The sequence below is a fragment of the Paroedura picta genome, chromosome 17 (genome assembly GCF_049243985.1).
Source record: "Paroedura picta isolate Pp20150507F chromosome 17, Ppicta_v3.0, whole genome shotgun sequence".
NCBI lineage: Eukaryota > Metazoa > Chordata > Lepidosauria > Squamata > Gekkonidae > Paroedura > Paroedura picta.
This window is the reverse complement of record NC_135385.1, coordinates 422,471-449,240: the sequence shown is the minus strand read 5'-3', so window position 1 is coordinate 449,240 and position 26,770 is coordinate 422,471. Positions and strand designations below refer to the sequence as shown.

The 26,770-nt window shown below is 50.8% G+C and overlaps 1 long non-coding RNA gene across 1 annotated transcript; it reads left to right on the top strand.

The window, feature by feature from the left end:
• The first annotated feature begins 10,336 nt into the window (after positions 1–10,336).
• Positions 10,337–19,362, top strand: LOC143827237 (uncharacterized). Its single transcript, XR_013227224.1, has 3 exons — positions 10,337–10,455; positions 10,865–10,910; positions 17,549–19,362. It is a non-coding gene; the product is annotated as an uncharacterized LOC143827237 (long non-coding RNA).
• The last annotated feature ends 7,408 nt before the right edge of the window (positions 19,363–26,770 follow it).

Genomic DNA, 26,770 nt, shown 5'->3' with positions numbered 1-26,770 from the left:
TGGTCCCCGGTGATAAAAAGGTTGGGGACCACTGAGTTTGAGCATCCTTGCTGAACTTGTTTGAGTTCTGCATTGTATCACAGTCCCAGCCAACTAACTCAGTGCTCACTCTTTTGACTGGAGGAGGGGGTGAGGGTGGTGGGAAATTGCTTTCCCTTTGATAAAGTGCACCCTTGAGCATTGTATTCAAATGGTCCCCCCTCTAATCTGGCCCAGCAGGCTTGCTAAGAATGTATTTTCACATTCTTCATCCTCCGACCCCGTTTCGGGCTTATTCTGCCTGACAGGCCATTTTATCATTATTCTTAAAAGCAGAGACCTGCCACCAATAATTTATGTCGTGTCAACCCATAGATAACTAATGACTTGCTGGTGGTGGCTGGTATTTCCCTGCTTGACAGTACTTTGTACTTGGGTTTTTTTAGTGGGCTGAGAGACACGGGATTTGTAATTATGGGGTTCTTGAGGTGGGCACTTGGTGCTTCCCAGTCAAGGGCTTCCTTCAGAACTTAAGTATTTCCTCTAGGGATGGCCAAATGATGGCTCTCCAGATGTCCTGGCAGGGGCTTATGGGAATTGTAATCCATCTGGAAAGCTACCAGAAATGTACAGTGTGTGGATATCTGTAACACTGACAACCTGACACTTGGGATTTAGGGGAACCAGGCCCTCACCTGCCTATACAGTCACCTGTTAGAAGAAAGGTGGGGGCCATTCTGCACCAGGATCTATGTAGCAAATTGGTTGCGGAACGAAAAAACGCCATTTTAAATAGTGGAATTCGTCGTTATGCATATCTGCCTTTGTAGTGGAATTCAGTTGCATTTCTATCGTTTCCCACAGGTTTCCAGTCTTGGCAAAAATCGCTAGCCGGGAAGTGATATTGCCAAGCTTTGTCCCGCCCCTGGCCATCAAGCAGCCAATGGGCAGCCATTATCATGCTCCTGAAAAGCCCCTTTCCCTTTAAGGAAGGTTTTAAAAAAAACACGTTGCAACGAATCTGCGTTGATTCGTTGCAACGGAGAGACCCATCCAGCTAGCAGGTGGTGTTTGAGCTGCCATTTCATCGTTGCCATGCTCCCCCCGAGTGAAAAAAAAATCCCCCCCCCTCACGGGCTGAAAATAGAGGGGGAAATAGAGGGAAAATAAACCAGCAAACGGGGCTGTGTGATGCTTGGTGTTTGGTGACTTAAAACAGCTCTGGGGAGGGACTGCAGCCAGGGAAGCCTCGCTGGGTAAACAAAGGCTCACTGGTGTGTTGATCTCTGCTCGCTCCGAGAAAAAGAAATGGCGATCGCTTCGCCTGAAGATCAGAGGAGAGAGCCAGGGGGAGGGACTTTGCAGAAACCGCAACAATGGTAACGCACAGAACTTTCCCACTAATGTTGCAGATTGGTTGCAAGAGTGTAGCGCTTTCTGGAGGGTGAATCCACTTTTGGGGATTTCCCTGAAAGTGCTACAACGAAGCTGCAGATTGTGTTGCAGATTGTCAACGACGTTGCGCATAACAGCAAATCAGTAGCGATTTCAATTTCCAACCATTGTGCAATTTGAACGTGTGCGGAATGGCCCTGGTTCTTATATACTGCTTTTCTTTACAAGAAGGAGTCTTAAAGCAGCTTACAATCACCTTCCCTTTCCTCTAGCCACAACGCTATGAGGTAGATGAGGCTGAGAGAGCCCTGACATTACTCCTCTGTGAGAACAGCACTATCAGAACTGTGACGAGTGGGGAATCAAACCTGGCTCACCAGATTAGAAGTTGTCGTTCCTGACTACTACACCAAGCTGGCTCCTAACCACTACACCAAGACATTAATGCAAGGGTGGCCAATTAAATTGTTTTGTGCCAAACCCCCCCCCCCGGATGTTGTTAATGGGTACTTTCAAACTCACCATCCCACGAGGAAGGCCTCCTTCCAGTATCTTCAGGTCAGGTGCTCCTGCACAAATGAAAAAACACACAGTCCAAACCTTCTCTCTCCCGTGAATAGCAGAGAAATAGTCTTTGTTGAGGCACCGGAGTCACTGTCCCTGTCTTCACCAAGAACAGTGGATTCCATGGGGGAGACTCAGAATCTGGGAGCTGTGTTTCTGCAGGAAGAGAAAATAAGATCACTAAGGCACCCCCACCCCCTTCATCCCTGCAGATGGCCTTGACCGGATATCACATGGTGCAGTGTATACATGGAAAAACATGATCAAGATCTCAAGCAAGTCCAAAAGTTCAGTCATAGTAAATACTCACAAAAGTGCAAGTTGCCAAGGATGGCAAGGACCGTGGTAGCAACGAATAAACATTTAAACAAATATTATCTGTCAATGCATAAAGGCAAACCCAACCAGCAAGGAACCCTGAGAAGCAAGCTTACCCAAAGTGAGGGGCATCTGGTGGAAAATGCTCTCCTCCAGTCTCTCCTTTGGGTATGATGGCTGGAAGTTTGAGCCTCACCATCTCCAATCCCATTGCTGGCACTGAAAAGGCGGCTGGATCCTTCCAGTACAGGGTCCATCCTCTCCGGATTAGGCATGTGCAGATTCGGCTCGGAAACGCCTGAATCGGCCGAATTGGAGCCGATTCGGACGTTTCCAAGCCTAAAACGGTCCGAAAGGGACCGTCCACCATCTTTAAAAGGCCGAATCCATGAGATTCGGACAAATCGATTCCGACTCAATTTGCGGCGATTAGCCAGCTGTTTGCAGCCTCGTGGCTGCTGTAGTGTCCTGGCTGCTTTTTTTTTCCCCTTCTTTTTTTTTGGCGCCTAAAATGGCTCCCAGGGGGAGGGGGGAGTGAGTGGCCAATCAGCATGCCTGTAGATTTTCAGCTACAGACATTTGGCCTTTTTTATTTTTAAATCCCTGGCTTTGTGTAGCCTCTGCCCATGAGATAGAAAATAGATAGTTTCTTTCCTAAGTAGCCAGGACTGCATTTCCTAAGTATCCAGGGTCTCTGGCTGCTGGAGCTCACTCTGCTGCTGAGCTCTGGCTGGGTGCTCAGGTGGTAGAGAGCTGCAGTGACCCATAGGCCTGCTGCCTGCCTCCCACCCTTGCTGCCTGCCTGCTGCCCTGCTGCACTTCTGCCTGAGGATCATCGCTGGAAAAGACATCATGGGTTTGATTTAGGGTTTTTTCCCTGTCCTCTTTTCTGTTTTTCTATTTTTGCCCCCCCCCCACTTCTCCCTCTTCTAACTGTGTCCTTCCTCTTTTAAAAACACTTGGGGTTTCTGTGGGTGGGGTGCCTTTGGGGGGGGGGGTTGGGGAAATATTTTGTTGCACTTGTTCTGTTTTGTTGTAGTTGTTTTAAAGTTATTGTTTAAAAGTTACTGTTTTTAAAATTTACTGTTCTGTTGTTCTGTTTTGGGGTGTTTGCTGCTGTTCTTTTTGTGTGTGTGGGGGGGTTATTTTCTTTTGGCCTGTTTTGGCCAGGTGCCACCTTTGGGGTAGTGCCCTGGGTGATGGTTCTTTGTTTCCTGTTGCTAGTGTGTGTTTTGTTTTTTTTTTGGGGGGGGGAGTTGATTTTTGGTACTGGTTAGTCGTTTGCATTTGCTGGTAAGGCCTTGCAGGGCTAGTTTTGGCCAGGTGCCACCTTTGGGGTACTGCCCTGGGTAGCTGGCAGCTGGTTGGTTTTCTAAAGATTGTTTCCTGGGATGATTTCTGGGTTCTTCTTGGGGTGCCCGATTAGGACTGACCTTTTAAATAGGCAGTAAGATACATAGTTTTAGGAAACATTACTAATAATTTTTTAAAATAGTTTCTTTCCTAAGTAGCCAGGACTGCATTTATAAGATATTAGGGAAGTGGTTAGTTTTAAACTTGAAAACAACAGGGGCTGTGGCTTCTGTCCATTGAAGGGCAGCTTTCCTGGTAGAGACAGGACTTGATTTAGAGGCCAACAGGTTTAGGGGTTCTTCTTAGCAGATCAGGTGGGGGCTTGGTGCACAAATCTACTCCAGCCTCCCTCCTAGCTAGTAACACTCAGGTAGCTTAAAACACTTGTAAAAAGGTTCTTTTTTTCCTAATTTTCCCCCGCTGTAGGGACATTTAAAATTAGCTTGGCTTAGCACAGACAAGTTCCTTAAGTTTTAAAAAAAAAGAGAGAGAGAGAGAGAACAGGAAAACTCCATAGAAGTCAGGTCAGCTTAGGGTTTATCTAAGAAAACAAAACAGGTAGCTGGTAGGAAGGTTTTATAGGTTTCCAGCAAGGTTTCCTTAGAAACAGGTGTCAGAGCAGTTAGTGGCAGGGCCTCAAATTTCCCTGTCTCTTAGATTAGACACAGTTTGTCTAAGGCAGGGGTAGTCAAACTGCGGCCCTCCAGATGTCCATGGACTACAATTCCTAGGAGCCCCTGCCAGCGAATGCTGGCAGGGGCTTCTGGGAATTGTAGTCCATGGACATCTGGAGGGCCGCAGTTTGACTACCCCTGGTCTAAGGCAAAAGACATGAATGGCAAGAAAGAAGGTCAGGCTAGGGTCCCTGGGGGAAAGGCCCTACGGAAAACTAGAGGGGTGGGGGGGAGTGAGAGGGGGAAGGAATCATCCTTCCCCCCAACTGTCTTGGGGGGTGCAATACCTCTGGCCAGAGTAGTGCAATTAAGAGCATCCGAAAGGGTCTCTTTATTGAGGCGGCTGCCAGGGTGCCCCCTTCTAATGTGTGTCAGGGAGGGGTCTTTGCTGGCACTTCTGCGGGGCCTGCTGATCAGGCAGCCCCTCGTGTCGCTCCCTTTGCTAGTGAGACATGGAGGCGTCAGGAGGAGTTGCCTGATCTCTCCCTCGGGGTGGGCCTTGGGGACATCAGTGGCATCAGTGGCATGATCCTAGGCATCACCTCGGGGGTGCAGAGAATCATAGAATCCTAGAGTTCGAAGGGGCCATAGAGGAAATCTAGTCCAACCCCCTGCAGGATCAGCCCAAAGCATCCTAAAACATCCAAGAAAAGTTTGCATCCAACCTTTGCTTGAAGACTGCCAGTGAGGGGGAGCTCAACACCTCCTTAGGCAGCCTATTCCACTGCTGAACTACTCTGACTGTGAAAAGCTTTTTCCTGACATCTAGCCTATATCGTTGTACTTGAAGTTTAAACCCATTACTGCGTGTCCTCTCCTCTGCAGCCAGCAGAAACAGCATCCTGCCCTCCTCCAAGTGACAACCTTTCAAATACTTAAAGAGGGCTCTCATGTCCCCTCTCAACTTCCTTTTCTCCAGGCTGAACATTCCCAAGTCCCTCAACCTATCTTCATAGGGCTTGGTCCCTTGGCCCCAGATCATCTTCGTCGCTCTCCTCTGTACCCTTTCAATTTTATCCACGTCCTTCTTGAAGTGAGGCCTCCAGAACTGCACACAGTACTCCAAGTGTGGTCTGACCAGTGCCGTATACAATGGGACTATGACTTCTTGTGCCTTGGAGGAGCCTTGGAGCCTTGGAGGAGATAGATGAGGGACTGGCCCGCCAGTCTACTCCCCTTTCTCCTCCAGGATCCAGCAGGCTTGAGTTGAGGGGGGAACAGGAGCAGATGGAAGAGGTGATGCAAGAGGGAGAGATGGAGGTGGCACACCCTGCCCCGCCATCTCGACCCCTTCCCCCTCCCTCACCTTCGGTCCCTCAGGACATGTTGTGTCCGGCCCAAGCTCCTCACAGGAGGCAGCTCAGGGGACTTCCAAGGCTGCAAGCCAGTCTGCGGTGTCCAGAGGCTCCAAAGTCTGGAATTACTTCCAGATAGTGGAGGGAACCCACCTAGCAGAGTGCCAGCTCTGCAGGCAGAGGGTTAGTTGTGGAAGGCAGGAGCGTCACTACACAACTAGCGGCCTCATGAACCACCTGAAGAGGCACCACCAGGCTGTCCTGTTTCAGGGGGAGAGACAGGCTGGCAGCGGCATGCCAAAAGGGGGATTTGAGGCAGGGTGTAGGGCCGCGAACCATGACCTAGCTGTGCTCATGACCGTGGGAGGGTACCCGTTTCGTCTGGCCGACGACTTGTACTTCCACCAACTATGTCGTCGCATATCCATCTAGTACACGCCTCCTAGTCGTACCACGATTAGCAGGACAGTGTGGCCCTCTCTTTATAGTAAGGTGACCAGATGACCCGAAAATGGCGGGACAGTCCCGCCTTGGGTGCAAAAGTCCCCCGTCCCGCCCAAGTTTCCCTCTGCCCCGCGTTGAAGTCGCTCCGGCGATGGGTGGAGGGGTTTCCCTTCCCCTCGGCCGAGTCAGCGCACCTGCTGTGTCTGAGACGTCAAGGTTAACTGTCTCGGGACCGGGCGTTTGATTTGCTTCTGGGTCGTTTCCTTTCTAAGCTGGTGATTTCTTCCTTTCCGCCCCCCCCCCATCCCACTTAGACCTTCACTCAAGTCGGGGGGGGGGGTTGTGAAGGGGGTGGTCTGGTGCACCTGTTGGAAATTGTGTTGCTGGCAGGTGAGTGTCGTGGCTTAGCTTTTTGCAAAGCGACCGAAACAGGGGCTTGCGCGCTTAGGGGTCGAAGTCTGCATTCTGCAGCAGGGCTCGGCAGGAAAAGAGCCATGCAAGTTTGTCCTCTATCTCCGCCCCCTGCGGTTGCTACTTCTGCTGTCGGGACTGCAAGCGTTCTTCGATGCTTCCCTCCAAAAGGGCTCTGCGGTTTATTTTTGTCCTGGATCGAGCGCTTGGGTGCGTAAAACAGGGGCATTGCCTCCTCCCCGACCCCTGGTAACATCTGAGGCTGATGTTGCATTTGTTTGTGTGTATGGGTGGGGTGGGTGGGTGGGGAGGCAACGTGGCTCTTCTAAATTTGTTGCGAGCTCATCGAAAGGGAACCAAAGGGGTCATCTGCCCTGGGGGGAAGTTTAAGAGAAAAGCTTGTTTACGGCTTCTGACAGATGCTCCATGCTTGATCTGACCAGAATCCCATCTTTGGCAAGCCAGACAGCAAGGATTCACGGCCCCAATTCCTTGCGTTTTAAGAAAATGCAGAAGAGCAGACCCGAGTGCAGCTTGGGGCTGGCGTCCTGCAGCGGGAGGGAAGTGATTTACCGGGAGGAGACGGGGAGAAAAACCAGATGAGCTGAACGTCATCAAGGGAGGGGGCGTGGAGAGAGGCGTCCTGACACCTTCATTGACTCCCCTGGCTACTGAATCTCTGAAGAGCTTCAGATCTGCAGCGCAAGGTTCTTTTGAAGATTTTATTGTTGATGTAGCAAAACAGCAGGAGGCTCTTACAGACTTGGATTTCCATTCAAGTGGCAAGGTCACTAGGAAGGCCCGACACTTGATCATAAGTGTTTTCTTCCCAAACAAATTTGTTCTCAAGATATAAGGTTTTCAGAGTCAAAGCACCTTTCTTTAGAAGAAAGAGGGTGGAAAGCTGGAACGCCCACAATCCAAAACACAATTAATATGCTGCTTCGTTTTAATGGCTTCATCTTATTTTAATGATTTTATCTGAACTTTTGTGCAACCCTTTTGAATGCCAGCTTGGTATAGAGCAGGGGTAGTCAAACTGCGGCCCTCCAGATGTCCATGGACTACAATTCCCAGGAGCCCCTGCCAGCAAATGCTGGCAGGGGCTCCTGGGAATTGTAGTCCATGGACATCTGGAGGGCCGCAGTTTGACTACCCCTGGTATAGAGGGTAAAAGCTGTGGACTCCAATCTGAAGAACAGGGTTTGATTTCCCCCAGCTCCTCCACATGCAGCCTGCTGGGTGACCTTGGGCCAGTTACTGGTCTTTCAAGGCTCTCTCAGCCTCACCTATCTCACAGGGTGCCTGTCATTGGGAGAGGAAGGAAAAGGTCTTTGCAAGCTGCTTGGAGACTCCTTTGGGTAGTGAAAAGTGGGGCATTAAAAAAACTGCTCTTCTTCTTTTACAATTTTATTTTTTTTCATGTTTACTTTGTGAGCCACCACAGGCATGTATCCTGAGAGGCGGTGAAGATGGTTTCTAAGTAGAAAAAGATTCGTTGTTCTGGACTCGTTGTGCCAGACTAGGAGTCCTCAGTCCTTGATGAGCCAAAGGCAGAAGTTTGTTTTAAGGTTAATTCCTGACGTGCCCAAAAGGTCCGAGGAGGAATTGATGTTTTAATTCTCCAACACTGATCCATAAATTTCCAGCAGGCTAGCTCTTTATGTCCTTGCAACCAGGAAAATAAGAGCCATAATGCGCAAGGAAAATGGTATTTTGAGACTTTTAAGCTATATATGCTGTACTTAAATTGTGAAAGGGGCTATGGATGTAATGAAGAGCTGTCAGCACACTGCAACAAGAAGGCTTTGGTGCAAACAGTTGACTTCCTCCAAAAGCATGATACCGGAAATGAAAAAAGGAAGATATTACTCACATGCACACACACATTCTCACACACACACACACGAATTAATGGCTAAGATTCCAGAACTCCAGGCTGTACCTGGAGGTTGGCAACTGGGGGGTGTCAATGGTGTCCCTCTATACCAGGGGTAGTCAAACTGCAGCCCTCCAGATGTCCATGGACTACAATTCCCAGAAGCCCCTGCCAGCAAATGCCCCTGCCAGCAAGCTGGGTGCTCATTTGACCGACCTCGGAAGGAGGGAAGGCTGAGTCCACCTTGAGCCGGCTGCTAGGATTGAACTCCCAGCCTCATGGGCAGAGCTTCAGACAGCATGTCTGCTGCCTTACCACTCTGCGCCACAAGAGGCTTCTTCCAGTGTTCATTAAATGGACTGAATTAAAACAAGAATGGAATTATGAGAAATGGAATTAGTTTAGGATTAGAAGAGTTTTTTTGCTGTAGTGATAACAAATATGGTAATCCTATATTTATTAGAGCCTCTTGTGGCGCAGAGTGGTAAGGCAGCCGACATGCAGTCTGAAAGCTCTGCCCATGAGGCTGGGAGTTCGAACCCAGCAGCCGGCTCAAGGTCGACTCAGCCTTCCCTCCTTCCGAGGTGGGTAAAATGAGGACCCAGCTTGCTGGGGGGTAGAACGGTCATGACTGGGGAAGGCACTGGCAAACCACCCCGTATTGATTCATGTGTGTAGCCATGTTGGTCTGAAGTCGCAGAACAACATTTGAGTCCAATGGCACCTTGAAGACCAACCAAGTTTTATTCTAGGCTTTCATGAGCACGCAGGCTTCCTCAGACAATGGAATAGGAATCATCAAAGTGCAGATATAATTTACTCTGCCATTCTATCTGCACTCTGATTATTCATATTTCATTGTCTGGGAAAGTCTGCCTGGACCAAGAGAGGAAGTGTGCTTGTCCAGTCGGGACGTATGACTAGCAGTAGCCCGCTCCACCAGAAACCTGGGTGTGATCCTTGACGCCTCCCTCTCCATGGAGGTGCAGGTCAGAAGCCAGCTTGGTTTACTGGTTAGGAGTCTGGACTTCTAATCTGGCAAGCTGGGTTCGATTCTGCACTCCCCCAAATGCAGCCGGCTGGGTGACCTTGGGCTCGCCACGGCACTGATAAAACTGTTCTGACCGAGCAGGAATCTCAGGGCTCTCTCAGCCTCACCCACCTCACAGGGTGTCTGTTGTGGGGAGAGGAATGGGAAGGCGACTGGAAGCCGCTTTGAGCCTCCTTCGGGTAGAGAAAAGTGGCATATAAGAACCAACTCTTCTTCTCCTTCAGTAATCTCAGGGCTCTCTCAGCCTCCCCTCCCTTACAGGGTGTCTGTTGTGGGGAGAGGAATGGGAAGGCGATTGGAAGCTGCTTTGAGACTCCTTCGGGTAGAGAAAAGCGCCACATAAGAACCAACTCGTCTTCTTCTTCAATAATCTCAGGGCTCTCTCAGCCTCCCCTCCCTCACAGGGTGTCTGTTGTGGGGAGAGGAAGGGAAGGCGATTGGAAGCTGCTTTGAGACTCCTTCGGGTAGAGAAAAGCGGCATATAAGAACCAACTCTTCTTCTCCTTCAGTAATCTCAGGGCTCTCTCAGCCTCCCCTCCCTTACAGGGTGTCTGTTGTGGGGAGAGGAAGGGAAGGCGATTGGAAGCTGCTTTGAGACTCCTTCGGGTAGAGAAAAGCGGCATATAAGAACCAACTCTTCTTCTCCTTCAGTAATCTCAGGGCTCTCTCAGCCTCCCCTCCCTTACAGGGTGTCTGTTGTGGGGAGAGGAAAGGGAAGGCGATTGGAAGCTGCTTTGAGACTCCTTCGGGTAGAGAAAAGCGGCATATAAGAGCCAACTCTTCTTCTCCTTCAGTAATCTCAGGGCTCTCTCAGCCTCCCCTCCCTTACAGGGTGTCTGTTGTGGGGAGAGGAAAGGGAAGGCGATTGGAAGCTGCTTTGAGACTCCTTCGGGTAGAGAAAAGCGGCATATAAGAACCAACTCTTCTTCTCCTTCAGTAATCTCAGGGCTCTCTCAGCCTCCCCTCCCTTACAGGGTGTCTGTTGTGGGGAGAGGAAAGGGAAGGCGATTGGAAGCTGCTTTGAGACTCCTTCGGGTAGAGAAAAGCGGCATAGAAGAACCAATCCTGCTGCTGTTGCTACTTCTTTTTAAGGTACAGCCTGTCTCCTACGCACTCCAGAATCTTGCCCGCATCCTCCACCACTGTCCTGCCCCGGGCGCCCCCCCCCTCACGCCCCCTTCTCAGCCATCTCTCCGCTCCAGCCCACTGGGTCGCCGGACAAACGACACGACGTCCACTGATGGTCTGCAGACCGTTTCCTTTAACTCCTCCACCCTACAGGCACCCGGCGTTCCGCTTTCCTCCGTGCGCTCCCGACCTCCGTTTTGCCTCCGTTTTTCACCCCTCTGTGCTCTCCCTCATCTTCCTCATATCCCGTGCCTTTTCCCCACCCCTTTCTTTAAAGCTTCGCTCCCCTACTTCCCCTACGGCCCCGCCTGTCTTCGGCGTCTGCGAGTAGCTCTGCTCTGGCGGATAAGGCTGCTTTCTTCTCTCCTTGCAGGTTCCGCGGCTCCTGAGTCACACATCGTGGATTGGACGACTGGCAGGTGAGCACTCCCCTTGCGGGTTCCCCCCTTTGCCCTGTCTCCCGCCTCGCCCCTCGCCGTCCTTCCCGCCTCCCCGCTTTCTGCGCCCCCAAGGCCCGGGGAGGCAAGTAGCAGGCTTTCCCGGGCCACGGAACGGGGTTGGGCGCCCAACAGCAGGCTCGGTTGGGAGGCCGGGCCTGGATCGGGCGACGGTCTCCAACGGGCCTTCGTCTCGCTCTGTCGACGCCTGTAGTCCGACCGACCCCCTGGGGTTCCCGCCTCTGGGCGGGTACAGGTCTTTCGGGTCTCGGGGCCCCACTGCAGCTTTGGGGTTGTTTGCACCGTTCCCCCTTCGCCCCCCTCACCCGGACAATGAGTTACGTCCTGTCACTGATATCCATTTTGTTAACTTCCTGTTGTCAGGAGTCGATCTACCTGGCTTCCATCCACAAATAATAGGCAGCTTCACCTCTGCTAATCTTAAAAATGCCACGAAGCTGCCAAAGTCGACGTCATTCAGTCTACTTAAGAATTAGGCATTAAGAAACCCTTTTTACTGGAAAGGCAGGGAAATAATGAAGGAAGTCCTTGGGTGACCCTTGTCAGGCAGACTGGAAGGAGAGGTATGTAAGAGAGAGGAGTTATACCTGTGTGAAACCTGTGTCCTTCTCTGATCTGGAATCATCTGTCACCTTGAGTCTCAATAAAGGAGTAAGGGGTCCTGGGAGGAGTCGGTGTTAAGGGCTATGGGCCAATGAGGGCCATTCTTGGCGGCTGGACACCTCTGATTGGCCGTCCACCCACTGGCTGGCCAATCAGATTAGAACTCCCTCCCCTAACCCTCTTCCCCCAATGTTGGCGTTTCTCCGCAGTCTCAGACCCCCTCAGACACCTCTCCTCAGGTGAGTAGGGGATGCCTGGGGGCTCTTTGGCTTCACCCTCCGGAGGCAAAGGTGCCTACAGAGCTTAGGGAAGCCAGCCTGTGTCTTCTCTGAGGGGGGCGCCCACCCCACCACCACCCCAATTTCCCCCTCTTACGGACGCTGGGCACACTGGCCCCTAGGCTGTCCCTCCTACTCACCTGACACGGAGGTACCTGGGGATGCCAGTCTCCAGGTGGGACCTGGGGACCCCCAAGAACAGGGGTAGTCAAACTGCGGCCCTCCAGATGTCCATGGACTACAATTCCCAGGAGCCCCCTGCCAGCGAATTGTAGTCCATGGACATCTGGAGGGCCGCAGTTTGACTACCCCTGCCCTAGAATTACAGCTCCAGACTAAAGAGATTCGTTCCCCGAGAGAAAATGGGTGCTTTGAAGGGTGCATTCTCTGGCACTGTAATTGGGGGTGCCAGCCTGCTGCTGACCTAGCACTCCTCAGCATAGTCCTGGGTGAGTAACAGGCAGCTTGCAAGCGTTTTTCACCTGCGGGCTGGGCTGTCCTTGCTGTTTGTTCCTCGCTCCTGACTGATGGGGAAGGCAAGGATTTCTGTTCCATGCTGCCCAGACCACTCCCAGCCATTTTTTTGCAGGCCTTTCTGCCCGGTTTCTTGTATTACAGAGGAAAGAGAAGAGCCTGGGGAACTTGTGGTCATTGGTTTAAGGGTAAATGTGGTTTAGTGGTAAATGAGGTTGAAGTCTTTCCAAAGATTATTTTGGGGTGCATCCTTGCCCTAGTGTCCTCCTGGTTGTTGTAGGGGAGAGGTGGCCAAAGTGTGACTCTTCAGATGTCCATGTATTACAATTCCCATGAGCCCCTGCCAGTCCCTTCCAGCAGTTGGCATCTAAACTGGAGAGCTCTTTCAGCCCCACCTCCCTCACAGGGTGCCTCTTATGGCAAAAGGAAGGCCTTCCCCCACCTCTCCATCCACCAACCACGAAAACCAACCCGCTTCCCACTTGCACCCCCCTTCAAACCTTCTCCAACCAAGCTCCCCTGCAGGGCAGCTAAAGCAGCCAGGCCCCGGATCCCTTTCTCCAACAAAATACTGCCATGGCCTCGAAGAAAAGCACCTTGACAACTGCACATTGCCCTGTCCTGCCGTCCCCCGGTCTGCAAAAGCCCTCCCCACCACCCTCTGCCCCCCAGGCCCCTCCAAGCCAGAAACCTCAAAGCCAGAAGAGGGTTGGAAGAGGTAAGGAGGAAAAAAGGAGGGGTGAGGAGAGGCTCAGAAAGAAATTAGGTTTTAAAAAATAGCAAGGAATTAGCAGAGAAATACTAGCCATGCAGGGGCAGGGGAAAGACTGGGGATGAGGCACACGCATGAGGACAGGAAGGAGAGGACACGCAGTAATGGGTTTAAACTTCAAGTACAACGATAGAGGCTAGATATCAGGAAAAGATTTTTCACAGTCAGAGTAGTTCAGCAGTGGCATAGGCTGCCTAAGGAGGTGGTGAGCTCCCCCTCACTGGCAGTCTTCAAGCAGAGGTTGGAGACACACTTTTCTTGGATGCTTTAGGATGCTTAGGGCTGATCCTGCGTTGAGCAGGGGGTTGGACTAGATGGCCTGAATGGCCCCTTCCAACTCTATGATTCTACGAAGCAAAAGGACGGTATTTTAACCAGACCCTGCCTCCCTGAGCTGCTGAAGGGAAAGCCCATCCTTGAAGATGTCTTCCGATCCAGGGAGAGAAAGGTTGCCCTAAAGCAGGGGTAGTCAAGCTGCGGCCCTCCAGATGTCCACGGACTACAATTCCCAGAAGCCCCTGCCAGCATTCGCTGGCAGGGGCTTCTGGGAATTGCAGTCCATGGACATCTGGAGGGCCGCAGCTTGACTACCCCTGCCCTAAAGCATCCTCGACAGGTATCTGTCCAGCTCCTGCCTAAAGACACCCAATGAGGGGAACATTTGCTGGGGAGACACCACCACCTGGTGAGAACGCACAGGTGTCATCGGGGGGCTTCCAGAGCACCCATCACTCCGTCAGTCTGCCGACCGGATCTCATTCCAAGCACTGCCTGAGCAGTTAGTTGGTGACTCAGCTTCTTGGCCCTCTCGCTGTCTGCTCGGGACACGCTCCGGCGGTTGCCCCTGGGAGGACACAGCATATTATGGCCTCTTCGTTTCTGGTGAATCAAAGATGTGGGAAGGCATTGAGGGTGGGGGGGCATTAATTGGGAACCTGATGGCTTGGCTCAGAATGAAAAAGAAAAAGCCAAGAGTCACTAGCTCTCAATGGAAGCATTAGAATGACTTGGCTTTTTTTTTTGCAAATAAAGAGGGGAATAGTTGTTTTTGGCAAGCTTTGGCTGCATTGGAGGTGGAGGAGGAGGAGGAAGGAGGAGGAGGAGGAGGAGTTGGTTCTTATATGCCGCTTTTCTCTACTCCGAGTCCCAAAGCGGCTTACAATTGCCTTCCCTTTCCTCTCCCCACAACAGACACCCTGTGAGGTGGGTGAGGCTGAGAGAGCCCTGAGATTACTGAAGAAGAAGAGTTGGTTCTTATATGCCGCCTTTCTCTACCCGAAGGAGGCTCAAAGCGGCTTACAGTCGCCTTCCCTTTCTTCTCCCCACAACAGACACCCTGTGAGGGAGAGAGGCTGAGAGAGCCCTGAGATTACTGAAGAAGAAGAAGAGCTGGTTCTTATATGCCGCTTTTCCCTACCCGAAGGAGTCTCAAAGCGGCTTCCAGTCGCCTTCCCTTTCCTCTCCCCACAACAGACACCCTGTGAGGGAGGGAGGCTGAGAGAGCCCTGAGATTACTGAAGAAGAAGAAGAAGAGTTGGTTCTTACATGCCACTTTTCTCTGCCCGAAGGAGTCTCAAAGCGGCTTCCAGTCGCCTTCCCTTTCCTCTCCCCACAACAGACACCCTGTGAGGGAGGGGAGGCTGAGAGAGCCCTGAGATTACTGAAGAAGAAGAAGAAGAGTTGGTTCTTACATGCCACTTTTCTCTGCCCGAAGGAGTCTCAAAGCGGCTTCCAGTCGCCTTCCCTTTCCTCTCCCCACAACAGACACCCTGTGAGGGAGGGAGGCTGAGAGAGCCCTGAGATTACTGAAGAAGAAGAAGAAGAGTTGGTTCTTACATGCCACTTTTCTCTGCCCGAAGGAGGTTCAAAGGGGCTTCCAGTCGCCTTCCCTTTCCTCTCCCCACAACAGACACCCTGTGAGGGAGCGGAGGCTGAGAGAGCCCTGAGATTACTGAAGAAGAAGAAGAAGAAGAGTTGGTTCTTATATGCCGCTTTTCCCTACCCGAAGGAGTCTCAAAGCGGCTTCCAGTCGCCTTCCCTTTCCTCTCCCCACAACAGACACCCTGTGAGGTGGGTGAGGCTGAGAGAGCCCTGATATCATTGCCCGGTCAGAATAGTTTTATCAGTGCTGTCATGAGCTCAAGGTCACCCAGCTGGCTGCATGTGGAGGAGGAGCGGGGAATCAAACCCGACTCGCCAGATTAGACATCCGCACTCCTAACCACTACACCAAACTGGCTTGGTTCAGGCATAGCAGGAATACCTGGTTCATGGTTGGTTTAAAGAACCATTCAGCTTGAAGATGATGTCTCAAACCCCAGTCAGCTTGGAGCACCGTGCTGGGGGAAGAAGCCAGGATGAGGCCAGGATATCTGCCTTCACACATCATTCTAGGGGTGGCCAAACTGTGGCTTTGCAGATGTCCATGGACTACAATTACCATGAGCCCCTGCCAGTAGCAGTAGTTCATGGACCACAGTTTAGCTATCCCTGCGCTATACAAAATTGCATTTCTAACTAGCCAAAGTTAAGAAATTAATTCCAAGATGTGGATTCACATTCTGGTTCAAGGGGCCCTAACTAGCCATAGTGACAATCACTCTAACTACAATCAATGTAGTTATGTTCAAAGTGCTCCTTTGATGCTGGAGGGAGAAGGGTTTTAAGCTCATGTTGCTGAACAGCATACAGCTGCTATAGATCAGTGGTCCCCAACCTTTTTGAGGCTGGGGACCGGCAGGGCAACTTCCCGCCCGCACATGCTGCGCATGCGCGGCTGCGCATTGCGCATGCGCGGCCGGGCTGCGCATGCATACATGCGCCATGCGCAGCCGAAAGCGCACATGCTCAGCACTTTCGTGCATGCGCGAAAGTGCCATGCATGTGCGATTTCGGCCGCGCATGCGCAATGCGTGGGCGTGGCCCTGATTCCCTCTCCCCCCCCTCCCACAGTAAGAAGCTTCCCGGGCCGCAAGCTTGCGGCCTGGGAAGTTTTTTACTGCGGGGGAGGGGCGGGGAGAGGGAGCCGCAGCCCTGCGCCATGGCCTTCGTGGACCGGCACCAGGCCACGGCCCGCGGGTTGGGGACCACTGCTACAGATCATGTTGCTTTCCCTCCTACAAGGAGAAGCCAAGTGCCTGGAACTGTTCTCTCCTCATGCTAGGCGAGGAAGTCTACCATCTCTATTCTTATCCTCCCCTTTCTCCACAGTGTGCCCATGGGTTCCCTTGTAGCCTCACAACCCCCCTGCAAGGTAGATAAGATTTCAAGAGAAGAATTAGCTCAAGGTCATCCGATAAGATTGGACCTGAGTTTCCCCGGTCTTCCGTTCACGGAAACCCAGGCTCAAAGAAGAAGCAGCCATCCCGGTAGTGGCCACAGACTCTTGGCCACAGACTCCTAGGCCACAGACTCTTGGCCACAGACTCCTAGGCAGCCCCAGGGCAACTTCTTTTGCTCACCTGACAAATGGAGCAAGGTGGCTGGGTGCTGAGGTGGTGGGATGGAATGTTTCAGTCTACAGCTGAACAATTTATTCATGTCACCTACATTAATAAGACCCTGAAAATGGAAAACTAGAACAGCAGGTAGTCAAAGCTAGGACTTTTCAGAATCCTAGGCAGTCTGCACTTACTTTCTTTATTCCATTGTCAATCCTGTTGAATTCAGATTGCTTTGAACTCGGGTCTTTCTCTTCCCCCCCCCCATCCCCATTGAAACAGGAAAGTGTTCTGCATGTGGTTAGGGAGGCTCAGAAGGGGGGGGGGAGCCAAGCCTCTTTCTTTCTTTTCTTGGAGGGGGGGGGAGAGGAGCCAGGCAGGGAGCCTCTTTCTTTTCTTGGAGGGCTGGGGGAGAGGATCGAAAAAGGCAGAGGAGGGAGGAAAAATCCAGGACCGACAGAAGTTGAGAGAAGTTAGGGGCTTCTCCTTTAAGGCAAGCTTGTCACATGACCAGGTGTGGCCTATCAGAGGTTCTCTACCACGGAGCTTTCTTTATTCAGGATTAACAGCAGTCTCAGATATGGCACCATAAAGGTATGGTCACTCCGGATCAATCCTTCTTGCTGCAGAAGGAAAATTAAAATCGCCCCAAATCCAAACGGAAATCGAATTCTGTGTAGACGGCAGGGACTGAATCGACCTGGGATGGGAATAAAAGCTCCGTGCAGCTTACACCCCAGACTCCTAGAGTTGGAAGGGGCTATGCAGGCCATCTAGACCCACCCCCTGCTCAACGCAGGATCAGCCCAAAGCATCCAGGAGAAGGATCTGTCCAGCTGCTCCTTAATGACCGCCAGTGAGGGAGAGCTCCCCACCCCCCTTAGGCAGCCCACTCCTCTGCTGGACTAATCTGACTGTGAATTCCCTCCCCCCCCCGATATCTAGCTGGTGCTGTTCTAGACATAGTTTAAAGCCATTACTGCGGGTCCCATCCTCTTCTGCCAACATGCTTTTATCTTTTATATCTTGCAGGGAATTTGTACAAGGGGAAACACTGAAGATTTGATCTGCCCACTATCAGCCTGAAAAGTTACAGGCTGTACTACCACCTCAGAATTTTACCCCCCCAATTCTGCCACACAGGTAGATCTTGCCTCTCTCCCCCATTGGCAGTAGGGAGATGGAAACATGGATGCATGAAGGTGCTTTATAGCAAGTCAGACCACTGGCCCACCAAAGGAAGGATTGTCTACTCAGATGGGCAGCTGCTCTCCAGGATCTTTCGCTGCACTTGCTGCTACAACCACTGAATGCCAAATAGATGCATCATGCCCATGCCCCCAGATAATAATATTAGGTAAAGGTCAAGGTATCCCCTGTGCAAGCACCGAGTCATGTCTGACCCTTGGGGTGACGCCCTCCAGCGTTTTCATGGCAGACTCAATACGGGGTGGTTTGCCAGTGCCTTCCCCAGTCATGACCATTTACCCCCCAGCAAGCAAGCTGGGGACTCATTTTACCCACCTCGGAAGGATGGAAGGCTGAGTCAACCTTGAGCTGGCTGCTGGGATCGAACTCCCAGCCTCATGGGCAGAGCTTCAGACTGTATGTCTGCTGCCTTACCACCCTGCGCCACAAGAGGCTCCTCTTACAATGTTACAATGCTATAATAATACTTGGGTAGATCTTGAGATAACAAACAGGATGTTCTTTGAATCCTGACCATGTTCTAAGCGCAAAGTATTATTGTTAGGGAACAAGCTTCAAGTTCCTTTTCTGCTTCGGGAGTCCCTAAGTAAGTCATCACATTGGTCAGAAGTAGCAGAACAAAGTCCAATGGAGCGTATAAGACCAACAAAGTCTTCTTATTCAAGGTCATCAGTCTCTGCTCCGTTCTACAACTGCGAATGCAACTTCCGTGAATCACTAATCTTGGCCATCCCCCCCCCCACACACACACACACTGTTTTTTAAACTGGAGTTGAACTCAAAGAACTGATCACCTAATAAACTTGGGGGCTTTTCGCACGCCTTCAAAATCGCACAATGGTTGCCAATTGAAAACGCTACTGATTTGCCGTTATGCACAACGTCGTTGACAATCTGCCACACACCTGAAACCGATCCGCAAAAAGCGCTTCCTTGTAGCGCTTTCAGGGAAATCCCCAAAAGTGGATTCACCTTCCGGAAAGTGCTACACTCCTGCAACCAATCTGCAACACTAGCGGGAAAGTTCTGTGCGTTACCATTGTTGTGGTTTCTACAAAGTCCCTCCCCCTGGCTCTCTCCTCTGATCTTCCGGCGAAGTGATCGCCATTTTTTTTTCTCCAAACGAGCCTCTGTTTAGAGCCTTCCCCGGCTTCAGTCCCTCCCCAGAGCTGTTTAGTCACTAAAGCACAAACAACAGAGAAGCCCGTTTGCTGATGTATTTTCCCTTTAATTTTTACACTGTTTTCGGCTGAAAATCGGGCCCGTGAGGGGGGGGGGATTTTTTTTTTCACTCGGGGGAGCGTGGCAACGATGAAACAACAGCTCAAACACACCTGCCAGCTGGATGGGTCTCTCCGTTGCAACGAATCAACACATATTTGTTGCAATGGGTGTGTTTTAAAAAAAAACCTTTCTTAAAGGGAAAGGGGCTGTTTGGGAGCATGCTAACAGCTGCCCATTGGCTGCTTGACAGCCAGGGGCGGGACGAGCTCGGCAATAGCACTTCCTTTCTAGCGATTTTTGCTGAGACCAGAAGCCTGTGGGAAACGATGGAAACGCAACTGGATTCCACTACAAAGTCAGGTATGCATAATGACGAATTCCACTATTTTAAATGGCGATTTTTCGTTCAGCAACCAATTTGCTACAAGGATCCCGGTGCGGAAAGCCCCTTGTTATTCTAGCCAGGCTCTTGCATTGGCTAAACATTATCCTTCACATTTGTTGGATATCTTCATGGAGCGGTTTATGAATCCACTGCTGATCTACTCTCTCCTTATCTCTGTAGCCTGGTGATGGTCCATTTCATTGTCTGAAGAACTGTGCCCACGCATGAAAACTCACACTTGGAATAAAACTTTGAGGAGTCTTAAATGTGCCTCTGGACTCAAGCTTTGTTCTTTTATGCCAAAGAGATCCCTTTTGCTCCCACTCCGTGCAAAACAAAGTGTGTGTCCGTAGACCTTTCCTCCCCAAAGGAATAATTCGTTTCAGAATCAGCCGAAGAACACATTCTCCCACTCCTAATCAGAGATGTCAGTCTACCGGGTTTAATTGGTCGGTGTATATTTTTTTTCTGTAGGCTTTTAAAGCTGGGCTGTTAAAGAGAGTACTGAATGAGAATTTCTGCAGCCTCCAACACTTTGCAGAGGGTAAGTTGCTACGTTTCCAGACGAAACTGTCAACTATGTGTGTGGAGGGTGTGTAAGAGAGAGAGAGAGAGAGCGAAGCATCCATTTGCCACCCGCTAGAGGTGAAGCTGGAACAAGAGCAACGCAGGGGAGCCTGAGGGCCTTCCTTTTGAGGGGGGGGGGGACTTTCCCCTTCTGCCAAACAGTTGCCTGACAGGGAGGCCACAGAAAAGCCCCTTCTCGCTTAAAATACTGCTCTGGCCGGGGGTGAGACACAGCCAAGCCATGTGTCTTTCTTCTTTGCAACTCTCTACAGATTTGAGGCCACTGCACAGCGTTATTCTGCAGATGAAACTGTGTTTTTTTTGTCTCCTGTTTCATTTGCACAACAACCCTGTGCAGTAGGCCTCAAGTCTTTCAATTCAACAACAACCTGTGTGGGAGGCCTTAAATGTTTCTTCTCTACCACAACCCTGTCCAAAGTAGCCCTTTCTGCCTGGGTAGCTGATCTTTATACTCTGCAGGTGAGCTGTAATTCCAGGAGCTCTCCAGGCCCCACCTGGAGGTTGGCTACCCCTGGGTTGGAAATATTCCTGGAGGTTTGGAGGTGGGACTTCAAAATCGTACAATGCCTGAGAGTCCAGCCTTCAAAGGAGCCATTTTTGCCTGGAGTTGGGAGGGAGTGGTACAGGTGTGTCCCTCCTGGCCTATGGGCTATGGCCAGCCCTTACCAGCAACTGTTTGTATTTTGGGACGCAGACAGGCAGACCAGCATCAGTCCTGTGAGTCTGGAAAGTGCAGGAAGATCTAAATAAATATTTACAGCCTGAAACTGTAAATAGTGAACAAGTAAATGGCTGGAGACACATGGGAACTGAATTGACTTTTTCCAACCTAGGCCTTTCAAAAAAAAAACAGTATAAAAAACCTTACTAAGGTCAAGACTGCTGTGCACAGAGAGTCTTCCTCTTTGGGTTGCCAGCTTCCCTGTGAGGCTCGCTACCCCACCTCCCTTATGGGGAGTCTGCTATGGGGAGAGGAAGGGAACAGGATTGGAAAATGCTTTGAGACACCTGAGACCTGCTGGGTCACTGTGGCCCATTCCCAGTTCTCTCAGACCTCTCACAGCCCCACATCCCTCACAGGTTGACTATTGTGGGGAGACAAATGGAAAAGGTATTTGTAAACTGCTTTGAGACTCCTTTGGGTAGTAAGCACCAGGATACAAAAATCTGTTCTTCTTTTAAGGAGCAACCAGGAAAGAAGCATGTGGGCACAACATTTTATCAACAGTGAAAAAATGGAAAAGAAGGAACAGGGTGGACATGTGACTACCCCATGTGTATTAGGGCAGAGGGGCATTTCGGTGTCTGTGACCTAATTCCCACAAGAAGGGAGATGACACAGAACTGGGAGGAATTGGTTACCTTGTAATCTCCCCCTAAGAAGAGTCTCCAGTCTGATTTTCCCTTCACATATCTGAAGACATGGCTCTGGAAAGCTCATCTGTAAACACTATGCCAAGATTCCCACACTGAACGAACCACAGGTTCTTGACACCCATATCTCCACACCCACGCCTTCATTTGTCACCACGCCACTAAAACCTCCCACACAACACACACGCACACATTCAACCCCATGCCCTTACGGACTGGACAGCTCCTCCCCTTCCTCTTCCCACTGCCAAGCTCTAGTGCCTGTTGTATTCTTGGAGACAACGGGCTTTGCCCCTAGTAATATATATATTGGGGGGGAATGGACAGAACGATTCTTCTTTGGAGACTTAACCACCTTTCCCCTTTTAAAGAAACTCGAAGCAATGTGTGTCTGTGCTCCCCAGCGCTGTATGCTTCCCTGCCTTCTGGCTCCTAGCTTTATACTCCGATAAAATCTCAACTGCATCAAATATATCTGTGATTCATATAATCTGCATCGTAAAGGCTTCAGGATGCTTAAGTAGATTGAATGGAATTGTGCGAAGCTTTGGCACACTGGAGCGGCTTGACAGGAATGGAGTTGGAAAAAGCAGAGGTGGGTCTCTCTCTTTTCTGGCTCTTCTGACAAAGGACGACTGGAGCAAGTCTGTTGCACTGTTGCCGCAGGGAGTGATGCTCTCTCCAATTCTATTCAATATCTTAATGCACCCTCTCATCCAGCCGGTACAGAGGTCCGGGCTTGAGGTCATCAATACAAAAGTTGACCTGGTTGAGGTCATCAATCAAGCTTAGGGCTAATCCTGCGTTGAGCAGGGGGGGTTGGACTAGATGGCCTGTATGGCCATGTATGGCCATGTATGGCCCCTTCCAACTCTATGATTCTAGGATTCTATGATTCTAGGATTCTAATACGCAGATGACGCCCAGCTCTTCCTCCTGATTGATGGCTGCCCAAATTCACCCCCAGGGTCCTTAGCCAGATGCCGCCTCGCCGGGTTGGGATAAGGGGTACAGCATTACGCTGGTCATTCCCGGCACCCAGGAGGTGCACCTGGCCTCGAACAGGGCCAGGGCCTTCTCGGTCCTGGCCCCTACCTGGTGGAATGAGCTCCCGGGAGAACTGCGGGCCCTGTGGGGGATTTACCAGCTTTCCGCAGGGCCTGCAAAACGGAGCTCTTCCGCCAGGCCTATGGCTGAGGCCGGCACCTCCCTGCAAGATCGGGCTCCCCTCCCCCCCTTCCCCTCTCAGGGCTATATATGCATTGCTCCCTGGTCCCCTCCCTGGGAATGCTGCCGCTGTCAGGTAGGTTGGGTTGGACGGTGTACTTGTTTTTGTAGGATGTTTTCATGTATTAGCGGTTTTATGGGTTTTTATATGTTGTTACCCGCCACGAGCCTTAGGGGAGTGGCGGGCTATAAATCGAAGCAATAAATAAATAAATAAACTTGACTTCTGTAACTCACTCTATACAGACCTACCGTGTGCTGGAAACTTCAGCTGAGACTGAATGCAGCCGCCGGGGTCTTCACAGGAGGGCCGATATTGGTTCCAGGCTCCAACAGCTGCATTGGTCACCAGTTGAATCCTGGATCAGGTTTAACATCTTGGGAATGAACTTGATGACCATATTGAGCGGTCTGGGCTCAGCATACCGGAGGGACTACTTATCTGCCTCAGCCAGTTCCAACTGCCTCACAATGTATATTTGAGGTTCCAACTGGCTGGTGATCCCTGGTCCCAAGGCCCTTAACCAGGGCCAGGACATTCTCTGTCCTGGCTTCCACTTGGTGGAATAAACTCCAAGAAGAGATCCAGGCCCTGCTGGACCTAGCACAGTCCCACGGGACCTGTGAAACTGAGCTCTTCCATCAAGATTTGGATTGAGGCCAGCGAACATCTACTGGGGCACCCAGAACCACCCCCACCCCCTATCAGTTATGGTTATAGAATCACAGAATCATAGAGTTGGAAGGGGCCACACAGGCCATCTAGTCCAACCCCCTGCTCTACGCAGGATCATAGAATCACAGAATCATAGAGTTGGAAGGGGCCACACAGGCCATCTAGTCCAACCCCCTGCTCAACGCAGGATCATAGAATCATAGAACCATAGAGTTGGTAGGGGCCACACAGGCCATCTAGTCCAACCCCCTGCTCAACGCAGGATCATAGAATCATAGAACCATAGAGTTGGAAGGGGCCACACAGGCCATCTAGTCCAACCCCCTGCTCAACACAGGATCATAGAATCATAGAGTTGGAAGGGGCCATACAGGCCATCTAGTCCAACCCCCTGCTCAACGCAGGATCATAGAATCATAGAATCATAGAATCATAGAGTTGGTAGGGGCCACACAGGCCATCTAGTCCAACCCCCTGCTCAACGCAGGATCATAGAATCATAGAACCATAGAGTTGGAAGGGGCCACACAGGCCATCTAGTCCAACCCCCTGCTCAACGCAGGATCATAGAATCATAGAATCATAGAGTTGGTAGGGGCCACACAGGCCATCTAGTCCAACCCCCTGCTCAATGCAGGATCATAGAATCATAGAACCATAGAGTTGGAAGGGGCCACACAGGCCATCTAGTCCAACCCCCTGCTCAACACAGGATCATAGAATCATAGAGTTGGAAGGGGCCACACAGGCCATCTAGTCCAACCCCCTGCTCAACGCAGGATCATAGAATTATAGAGTTGGTAGGGGCCACACAGGCCATCTAGTCCAACCCCCTGCTCAACGCAGGATCATAGAATCATAGAGTTGGAAGGGGCCACACAGGCCATCTAGTCCAACCCCCTGCTCAACGCAGGATCATAGAATCATAGAGTTGGAAGGGGCCACACAGGCCATCTAGTCCAACCCCCTGCTCAACGCAGGATCATAGAATCATAGAATCATAGAGTTGGTAGGGGCCACACAGGCCATCTAGTCCAACCCCCTGCTCAACGCAGGATCATAGAATCATAGAGTTGGAAGGGGCCACACAGGCCATCTAGTCCAACCCCCTGCTCAACGCAGGATCATAGAATCATAGAGTTGGAAGGGGCCACACAGGCCATCTAGTCCAACCCCCTGCTCAACGCAGGATCATAGAATCATAGAGTAGGTAGGGGCCACACAGGCCATCTAGTCCAACCCCCTGCTCAACGCAGGATCATAGAATCATAGAATCATAGAGTTGGTAGGGGCCACACAGGCTATCTAGTCCAACCCCCTGCTCAACGCAGGATCATAGAATCATAGAGTTGGAAGGGGCCACACAGGCCATCTAGTCCAACCCCCTGCTCAACGCAGGACCATAGAATCATAGAGTTGGAAGGGGCCACACAGGCCATCTAGTCCAACCCCCTGTTCAACGCAGGATCATAGAATCATAGAGTTGGAAGGGGCCACACAGGCCATCTAGTCCAACCCCCTGCTCAACGCAGGATCATAGAATCATAGAGTTGGAAGGGGCCACACAGGCCATCTAGTCCAACCCCCTGCTCAACGCAGGATCATAGAATCATAGAGTTGGTAGGGGCCACACAGGCCATCTAGTCCAACCCCCTGCTCAACGCAGGATCATAGAATCATAGAGTTGGTAGGGGCCACACAGGCCATCTAGTCCAACCCCCTGCTCAACGCAGGACCATAGAATCATAGAGTTGGAAGGGGCCACACAGGCCATCTAGTCCAACCCCCTGCTCAATGCAGGATCAGCCCTAAGCATCCTAAAGCATCCTAAACCATTTATACATTAAATGGTTAAAGGCTAAATGGTTCAATGTTCAATAATGTTGGTGCAATTTACTGAATTTAATTTTTGGAATGTATCATGTCTCATATTATACTGGAATACGTACATTGATCTATGCCATGAACTGCCATGAACTGCAATAAATAAACTATTACCTGTGGGAGGGTATCTTCATCAGAGCAGCTCAGTGCTTCTTGCAAGGGGCCTTCCCAAGGGGAATGCGTGTATCACGGCAAAGGCTGCAGGTCTGACCATTTGAAAAACTGCCACGATCTGTGACGATCTTGCGATTTTTATGTCCACTTTTTGTAAATGGCTTATTGTTCCTTGCCAGGAATATTGCAAATGTTACCAGTTAATGATGCGGTGCCAGGGAAAGACAGAACAGGAGACAGAGCATGATGGAGACCCAGCAACACAAATGATCTGAGATGTTTCCTTTGCTTTCTGGTGAGATTCGGTATATTAGCAACATTGGCTGGTGGGAGGGAAGAGAGGGACTTGGGAGCGGAATATGGCTCAGAGGTGCACAGCATCTCTGTTTGCTCCCTTCGTGGAGCCCTGCTGCCCTGGGTTTTCTAGATCCTGACAAGTGGGGTTGCCAGCTGGACCTGGAGATTTCCAGGAATCACAAACAATCTCCAGGCAATGGAGATCAGTTCCCCAGGAAAACATGGCTGCCATGGGGGATGGATTCTAGGACATCCTCACTCACTCAAGTCCCTCCCCAAGACCTCCCCATCCCCCCCAAATCTGAAGGACTTTCCCAACCTGGAGTTGACAACCCTAGAGAGGGACCACGTTGGAAGAGAGGAAGAGCTTTTTTTGCAGCAGTTTCTAAATTTTGCAGCAGTTTCCAAAGGTTCACCTTGCAATTTTATTCCCCCCTGAGTGCTTGTTCCGCACATGCACACGCACACCATCTTCCGTTTTTTCCCCCCTGAGAAATAGCAAATGTGTTTATTTTCTTATGACGTTTGGCCTTTCAAAAATAAACAGATATTATGGCTGAGAGATTTAAAAATCTATTGTTTATTTGTTTGTTTGTTTATTACATTTCTATATCACTCTCCCAGTGGGCTGGTTCAGGGAAATGTACAATATTATAAAAAGGTAAAGGTATCCCCTGTGCAAGCACCGGGTCATGTCTGACCCTTGGGGTGACGCCCTCCAGCGTTTTCACGGCAGACTCAATACGGGGTGGTTTGCCAGTGCCTTCCCCAGTCGTTACCGTTTACCCCCCAGCAAGCTGGGTACTCATTTTGCCGACCTCGGAAGGAGGGAAGGCTGAGTCAACCTTGAGCCGGCTGCTGGGATTGAACTCCCAGCCTCATGGGCAGAACTTTCAGACTGCATGTCTGCTGCCTTACCACTCTGCGCCACAAGAGGCTCATATTATACATACATACAACAGTATACATGCATACAATTGCTTTAGGATGCTTTGGGCTGATCCTGCGTTGAGCAGGGGGTTGGACTAGAAGGCCTGTATGGCCCCTTCCAACTCTATGATTTGGTGATTCAATAGGTAGGAGAAAGGACGGTATAGGAGAAAGGACAGAAACTAGGGAAAGGCCCTACTTGAGGGTAGACATTCCTCTTTGGGGCTACAGGCCACCAACTGATTGGGATTCAAAGAATGGAGCATTCTTGGGGGGGGGGCATAGATAGAGAGTTAGACTCTCAATGAGAGAATGAAAACTCCAGGTGGCAACTGTTTCATAATGA